Source organism: Octopus bimaculoides, chromosome 4, assembly GCF_001194135.2.
Source record: "Octopus bimaculoides isolate UCB-OBI-ISO-001 chromosome 4, ASM119413v2, whole genome shotgun sequence".
NCBI lineage: Eukaryota > Metazoa > Mollusca > Cephalopoda > Octopoda > Octopodidae > Octopus > Octopus bimaculoides.
In genome coordinates this window covers 6,419,413-6,428,205 of record NC_068984.1, presented here as the reverse complement: position 1 = coordinate 6,428,205, position 8,793 = coordinate 6,419,413, and the positions used below count along the sequence as shown (strand labels likewise).

At 31.8% G+C, this 8,793-nt stretch overlaps 1 protein-coding gene across 2 annotated transcripts in view; it reads right to left on the bottom strand.

The window, feature by feature from the left end:
* LOC106869372 (potassium voltage-gated channel protein Shal) overlaps positions 1-8,793 on the bottom strand; it is a 435,827-nt gene that overhangs the window by 18,818 nt on the left and 408,216 nt on the right. The gene's annotated exons all lie outside the window — the stretch shown is intronic.

Here is an 8,793-nt window from a genome sequence, read left to right as displayed (position 1 = left end):
TATATATATATATATATATATATATATATATATATATATATATATATATGTATGTGTGCATATTCTGCATACATATGTATATTCTGCATACTTCTTTTTTCAGTAATAAATTATTTTGATAATTTATGACTAATTTCTGTAATTCATTTTCAAATAAATGTTTTATTTCTGTCAGAATTTTTTTGGTGTCAACATCATATAACATTCATAATTTATTTTTAATATTTTGAAGAATTTCCTTGTTGAATTGCTTTTGATTGTAACTAATAATGAATGATACATATTGTTCAAATAAATTGTAATAAATTTACTCTAATATTTCATCTCACTTAAATTGTTGGCTAAGCTTCTTAATTCAATTAAAATGAAATAGATAAGATAACTTAGTCAATCATAAATAATATTCCTTTGAAATAAATAATTTATTTAATAAAATTTCATCTAGACTTTTATCATTCCAGTTAATTTTTTCAAATTTCTTTTATTAGAATGCAAATAATACATATTAACTACTGCTACAACTAACACTGCCACTACTACATAGAAAATATATATACCCACACACAAACACACACATGTGTGCATAATATATGTGTGTGTACATGTGTGTGTGTATGTGTTTGAGCAAGAAAGAGTGTGCATGATGAGTTAGTATGATTGATAAATGCTTGTGTGTATGCATGTATGTTTGTGTGTGTGTATGTATGTGTATGTGTGTGTGAGTATGTGTATGTGTGTGTGTGTGTGAGATGGCATTTTAGTAACACATGACATGCTTGAAATATTGACTTATGAAACACTGATTTCAAAACACACAGAAAGCACAGTATAAACCAAAACTGTCAAATATCCAATGCACTAATTAAGACGACAATGAAGCATACTGGAGCATGAAAAATTAGAAAGTGTTAGCCATTACAAAGATAGCAATAGCAATTAAAATACCATGCAAGTTGCTGAAAAAATATTTAAAATTAAAGACCAAATATCAAGGAACAAGTTTTAAAGCAATTATTTTATGGATTTTAAATGGGAAAATATTCCTGGAGTTAATATCAAGCAAATATTCTTGGCTAAACCTTTTGTTCATGATATATACATATCTATATATATATATATATATATATCTGTGTGTGTGTGTATGTATGCATCTATGTATTATTAAATATGAGTATACGCAGTTAAATGCCGTTGTATAGGAATGCAATGATTGTGTTTATGTATATATATTCAAACAGCCATAATTGTTTGTATGTGTGTACGTAAACAGAAATTTATATACACTGTATGTTTAAATGATTTTCCATAGAAAAAGCCGTTAGTGTTGAGAAAATATTTGTAGTGGAACAGTGTGATGTCAGTTAATATATACATGTGTATAGGAAATAAGGAATGATTTCTAATCTTTATGGTACAGAGTTTTGTACGGTGGCACACTGGAATCTTCAGCAGGAGTACACTAAATATGTGAATAAATGATAACAGAGTCATGTGCTCATTGTTTTGAAGAAGTATTTTCTTTATCATGCACAACATTATCAAACAAAGGCCAGAATATCAGGTTTCTCTGAATACCAATTCTCATCTCTCACAATTTCTAAATTCTCAAAATGGTATGTGATACTGATCTCATACTCTTCTTGTCATTAATTTGTCATATTTCCACTGAAGATGACAGTATTCATTGAAGCATTTAAAAATGTATAAACTAAAAAATTGGATTGGAGTTGGTACTCTGGTACACAAACACACACACACACACACACGTATACACACATGTGTGCATCTGTATGCATATTTCCATCATTCTAGATAAAGAGATTCATTCTGCAATTTAAAGCAAAAGTTCTCCTAGTTTGCCCATATGCCAGAGCTGCCTTCTCAACCTTTACTATATTTCAGATTTGAACATTGTAAGATTTTGACAGAAATATATAATTAAAATTAAACCCTTTTCTCAAAGACAGAGAAACAACACTGCTCAAGTGTGGAACAGCTATTGGTTTTAAATTTTAGCACGAAGCAAACAATTTTGGGGGAGGAGGGAATGTCGATTACATTAACCCACAGTGATCAACTGGTACTTGTTTTATCAACCTCAAAAGGATGAAAAGCAAAGTCAACCATGTCAGAATGTAAAGGTGGACAAAATGCTAAGCATCTTGCCCAGCATGCTAATGATTCTGCCAGCCTGCTATCTTAGTGTGGAACCATAGTTTTGCAATTGTTATGTCTGCAGCTGGTATAGAGAATTTTGATCAGCTGAAATACATTTTGGTGAAAAAAAGTCTGATAAATGAAAATAGAAATTATAAATTCCATGTTATAGGGAATATTAAATACTTTGAAGTAAAAGCGTACTTTTAAAACAAGATTACTTTATTTCACTCTTAAGAGAATATTCATTTTCCATTGTGAAGCTTTAGCTGTATCAAAATTTTAGGAGTTCCAAGAAAAGTAATTACACAAGTTATTAATAATATCAGGTAGTAACTTGTAAGTTATTAATCCAAATAATAAAGTTGTAGCCTTTTTGATTTGGGTGAACTTAGGCAGGAGATAAAATAGTTGCCATATCATTGGTACCATCACAGAAAGTTTGGGGTAAAAGTTAGAATTTTATCAGGGCTAGATATTTTATTTTCTGAGTTAAAAAATTATTATTCTTAGAGGTTGTAGAGATGGAAAAGAAAAGAGAGTTTAAATGAAGTTTGCAATGGAAGTGATTTATTATGTGTACTAAGATGGAAAAAACTGTGATACAAATAGCAGAAGTTGGAGATGAATTGGGATGCAAACTACAGTTATTTACATTTAAATAATGGTATACAAATATAATTGCCAAATTAATGGAGATGCAATTACAAGGTACAAGAATGCCTTTAATAAATATAGAGTAAAAAAACTGATAGTCAGCTCCGATACGAAATTTTCTATCCTATATTTGCCTAGATGCAGTTTAATTTTGTCTTTCAAGCCACTTTAAGATGATTCATTTAGACTTCTGAAGGGACATGATTTATAGATGGAAAATAATTGTTTTAGACTATAGAGGTCCATTAAGAAACATTTTATTATAATCAATATTGAAAAGATATTAATATATCTAAATGAGAAAGTGTTACATGTGTTGTGAAATTTGTTTGGATGTGAATTGGAAGGGGAATAAACATCTAGGACATCATTTGTTTTGGTAAAACACTGTGTGTGCGTCTGAGAATATGTGTGTGTGTGTGTGTGTGTGTGTGTGTATAGGGTGGGCCAAAAGTCACGCACAAAATAAGTTCAATACACTCCAAAATTGATAAAGACATGCTTCAATTTTTCTAGAACTAAACGAAATAAATAAAAATGATGAATACACACATACTTGTGCATAACAAACAAAATAAATGATTATAATAATGTAATATAAATAAAATGTGAAATGTTTTGGTGCATGACTTTTGGTTAACCCTGTACATATATATATAAACAGAGAGGGAGAGAGAGACAGAGAGAGAGAGACTGCTTTCAGTATTGTTTGTTTTTAAAGCCAGTGTATAATTAATTACTTGGGAAGCTTTTTTATGAATGGATATTATCCACATTTCTATTTAGCTAATTAACTATGAGGTAGAAGTTGAAATTAACTCTTTTCATATTTAAAACACTCCCAACTTGTGTTAATTTGTAGCCATCATTATTTAATTTAAATATTTTAATATTGTCTTTATCTTTTCAAAGCGGGAGGTGTTAGAATAAAAACGGAAGATATGAAATATATCATGGCATAGATAAAGAAAGTTGAACATAACATCTCATCAATGACAATTAGGAAAGAGTTAATTAGGAGGATATGAAACAACAACGCTCTATCACATTTCTTTTATATTTAAGTTTTAAGTGCATATAAAAACCGCTGGGAGAGATTATAGTAAAAATATTCCATCTATGCTATGATGACCATGTAAACATATACACAATTAGCTTCAAATAAAACCCATTTCAAAGATAATTATGTTCTTAATTTAAAATAAACTATAAAATTATGTTTCAATTTCTCCTAAATAAATACAAAATGAATAGAGCATACGAACTCGTAGTGACACAAAGACTCAACTAGCCTAATATGCTACAAGTACAGGCATCTCCTGCATTATAGAGACATGGTTACAGAATTTTGCACCAACAAAAATTGTAAAATATGACCATTAATTTTAGGATACCACCAGAAATTCTATGCTTTAAGGAAACTCGGGTAAATTTTCATAAATGTAAAATAGGAACATAATTTTTTGTATTTTACTAGCATCTGCATAACTCTTCCTCTGCTCCTATCTTGTTTGTACATGTATAAATTCAACTGACCTATTTTTCATTGATCTAAACATATTTGCCAGTACTCACCCACTCTCTCCTCAGCATCTTCTCGCAATGTGTGTGCACCAATTAAACTAACCTAGGTCTTGCAACTAACTTGAATCAATCAATGCTTCCTCCCACTTCCTTCCCCTCTTTCATTTTCTTATATTTTTGCATTTAAAGTAATAAGACAACCTTTCTTTTTGCTGACATAGAGTATCAATACTCGGTTTGAATTCCGCAGTTTTATGCTTTGGTGTGGATTTCTTCTCTATCACTACAACTGTTGGATTTTTAAAAAAAACATGTAAGGTAGAGTACACTGCCCTTCTATAAGATGAGAGGAAGTGATCATCAAAAAAAAAAAAAAAAACTAGCAGTACAAAAAGAAGTCAAAAACAGATTACATTGAATGCTAAACATGATGTTTTACAAATCTCAGCCATATTCTTTTCTACTCTAGGCACAATGCCTGAAATTTTGGGGGAGGGAGCCAGTTGATTAGATTGACCAAAATATGGAACAGCTACTTAATTTATTGACCCCAAAAGGATGAAAGGCAAAGTTGACTTCAGCAAAATTTGAACTCAGAACATAAAGACAGACAAAATACCACTTAGCATTTCGCCCAGCATGCTAATATTTCTGCCTGCTCGCCACCTTAAAAATTGACCACAGTGAGATTTGAACTCACAACATAAGGAACTGGTTCAAATATGGCAAAGCATTTTTGTCCGATACTTTAACGATTCTGCCAGTCCGGCCATATTGCAAAATCATTAAAGTTTGCAATGTCAATAGCAGTGACAATGCAGATAATACTAGGTTCAGTACTCAAGCTGCTATTCTATTAAATGCTTGGACATTGCATTTTAATAAATCTGAAGTAATGTTTAAATGGAATGGCTCTTCAATATATAGCTCAGCAATCAAACACAAAATCTCACATTGGCTCTTTGTTCCAACTTCTTGTCCATAACAAAATTGTGGACTACAGCATACATGTGATCACAAAAACAAGTTTCACAACTTGCAAAGTAAACACAGCAATGTCACTTGTAACCCTGCTTCATAAAAAGTCACTGCTAGCTTTCACTGTGCATGCAACCATGTGCTGCCATCTGTTGGCATGCTACAGAAATAGTCTGCAAACTTTTTGATACCACCATGTAAGCAGAACTTCTAGCAAGTACATCTCGGATGATGAAAGCAAATTTAGTATAAGTTGTTTATTCTCAGAATAGCCTTAATTGAGAAAGCATGCTTGGAGAAGTTCCAAACATCCCCTCTAGTATAATTCCCATAGTGAAGAACTTATCTTGAATAGTAAGTTATTAAAAATTAATGGTGCTATTGAGTTTTATAAATTCTTTTATTCTTTGATAACTTATTCTAAACTATTCTATAAGTCCATCTATGAATAAGGCTGCTGCAATTTTGATTAATTCTATTTGAATTTTTTACATTCCAAATCATAAGACTTTAATTTCTTTTTTTAATATTTTGACTTTTTAAAATATTTCTTTATCCACTATTGCAAAAATCTTCTGTACAAAATGTCATAAAATTTCTATAGATTTCTTTTAAAAATCAATTAACTCTTATAATAAATTGATTTTTTAAAAGGATAAATGAAGATTAATGCAAGATTTTGTATTTAATGATTAATTAATTATCTATTTTAAAAATGAAGAAGTATATCCTTTAAAGTACAACAAATAAAGGATAAAAGTAAAAAATTATAAACACTTCCCATTTTCAAATTAAAAGCAAAAAAATATTTACTATATAAAGTTAGATATAGTAAGTATATCTATGCGTTGCCTATAAAGATTTTCTTTTATTATTGCTACTTAAAATATATCACATAGGTCATGACATAGGATAATTTAATGACTTTATTTTAAGGTTATCATGTTGTATTGTAAGGTTATCATGATTTATCACTTACATAAAAAGAACAAAAAAGCAGTTCAGTATAATACGTGACCAAATAATGCATACAAGACTGACAAGAAACTTAAATCAGTAATTGAATTTTTAAAAGTATAATATATCAAAAGTTGACAGATTGCTCAAAGTTTTGCCCTAAGCTGGACTGTTTATGATTGGATTACAAGGCTGAACAAACAATGCACTAGTCACAATATTAAAATGCTACCAAAAGATGGCATTGTCTTTTTTTTTTTTTTTTTTTACTAAAGCATGCTATTTTATTAAAAACTAACTATTGAAAGACCTTTTAAAATATCTAAATTAACAATTCATACACCCAAACTAATGATGCTATAATAACAGTTCTGTGAAGTAATAACCAAACTAATATTATCCATAACATCTCATGTGAAAAAAAACTTTCTTTTCTAACTATGACATGATACTCTGCAATTTTAGTCTCTAACATACGAGAACTAAACCAATAACTCTGTGCAGGTTCACATATTGTCAAATAGGTGTGCAAAACCTCATGTCTTGCACACGTATTTAATATGATTCTGCATAGAACAGATTGGGAAGCAATTAGACTTGATCTTATAACTTACTAACAGATCAATCACCCACTCTTCCTTTGTCATCAAAGCAACTTGGCAAAAGTTTATGTACATAGTCAGCAACACATGTTCCAATTCATCAGCACAAACATATACAGGCTCCAAAAAGGGACAGAAAAGCCTCATCAGGAAAATCAAAATGTTAAAACAAATATTTTGATCAACTAAATTATTACCACCAACAGAACCCACAAAAGCAAGATGAACACTTGAGTTGCAAGAATGTCATCTACAAACCTATATGAACATTTACATCATCCAAACAACCACAAACGAGGATTGGGTCATTTAAAAAAAAATACTAACCAAAAGTATTTCAATCATTAACATCACTGTTTCACCCATTAATCTACTGAAAGATAACAGTATTTTTCTTAATGACATCAAAGAAATAGTAGAGATACTGTAGAAACATTACTCCTTAGTTTAATGATCCCACTGAAGTTGACTTAGGTAGTATCAATGAAAACAGCAACCAACATACCATCTCTGATGTAACATTTGGTGAAAGGTAATACTTATCCCTACTTAAATGTGGACGTTCTATTAGAACAATTTCTCATATTGTCTTTTGGTGCAAAATGTACTGTGGCACCAATACTTGTCCTGGCACTGTTTTTTTATGTATCGCTGGTGGGGAGATGAGTCACTGCTATTTCTAGCAGTTGAGCATCCATCATGAACGAGACCAAAGAAGGTTGAAATCATGTGATCTGTAAGTCTTGGTGCTGGAGAGGGCAGGTATTTATCTCCCTGCTACCAATATAACCAAGCATGCATTTTTCTTGAAAAGCCAACATGAGAGTTTCTTTCATGATATCTACCACAGTAGAGTTTATTCTAACAGAACGTCCACACTTAAGGGGAATAAATATTACCTCTCAGTATTAATACAGCCTTGGTCACTAATATATATTTTTTAACAAGCTTACTGGCTAATCGTGACACTAGTGACTGTTCTGGCACTGCTTTTCTATATATTACTGGTGGGAAAAATGAGTCACTATCGTCTCTAGTACCCAAGCATCCATTATTGATGAGACCAAGGAAGGAGACTGTTAAGAGTACTCCTGATGTGTCAGGCAATATGATACGCTTGAAAAGACCTGCTGAGTGAAGTAAAACCAAAATCGTAGCTGTAGCCAGTGCCCCCTGGCTGGCTCCTGTGCTAGTGGCACATAAAAAGCATCATCTGAACGTGGTCGATACCAGGTCTGCCTGACTGGCTCCCATGCCAGTGGCACATAAAGAACACTATCTGAACGTGATTGATGTCAGAACCGCCTGACTGGCCCCCGTGCCAGTGGCAGATAAAAAGCACCATCCAAACATGGCCAATGCCAGTACCCCCTGAGTGGCTCCCATGCCGGTGGCACATAAAAAGCACCATCCATGGAAAACGGACGTTAAACAATGATGATGATGATGATGATATATATATATATATATATACATATATACGACAGGCTTCTTTCAGTCTCCATCTACCAAATCTATTCACAATGCTTTGGTCAGCCCGAGGCTATAGTAAAAGACACTTGCCCAAGGTGCCATGCAGTGGGACTGGACCTAGAACCATGTGGTTGGGAAGCAAGCTTCTTACCACACAGCCAGGCCTGTACATGTATCGCAAAGTACCAACTCAACACCATCCTAGATATTATTCAGGCAAAATAATATTAGCACTCAAAATACTGACATATAAGTAAAGTGTAAACTGTTGTCCTGTCTGTGTTATAATAGTTTTTACTCCTTTATTTCAATTCCTATTGTATTGGCTTATAAGAATTTTAACTTAATATATATTATATTATATGTTATGTACCTGTGTATGTTTGTGTATATGCTAACATGCACACACACACACACACACACACACACACACACACACACACAC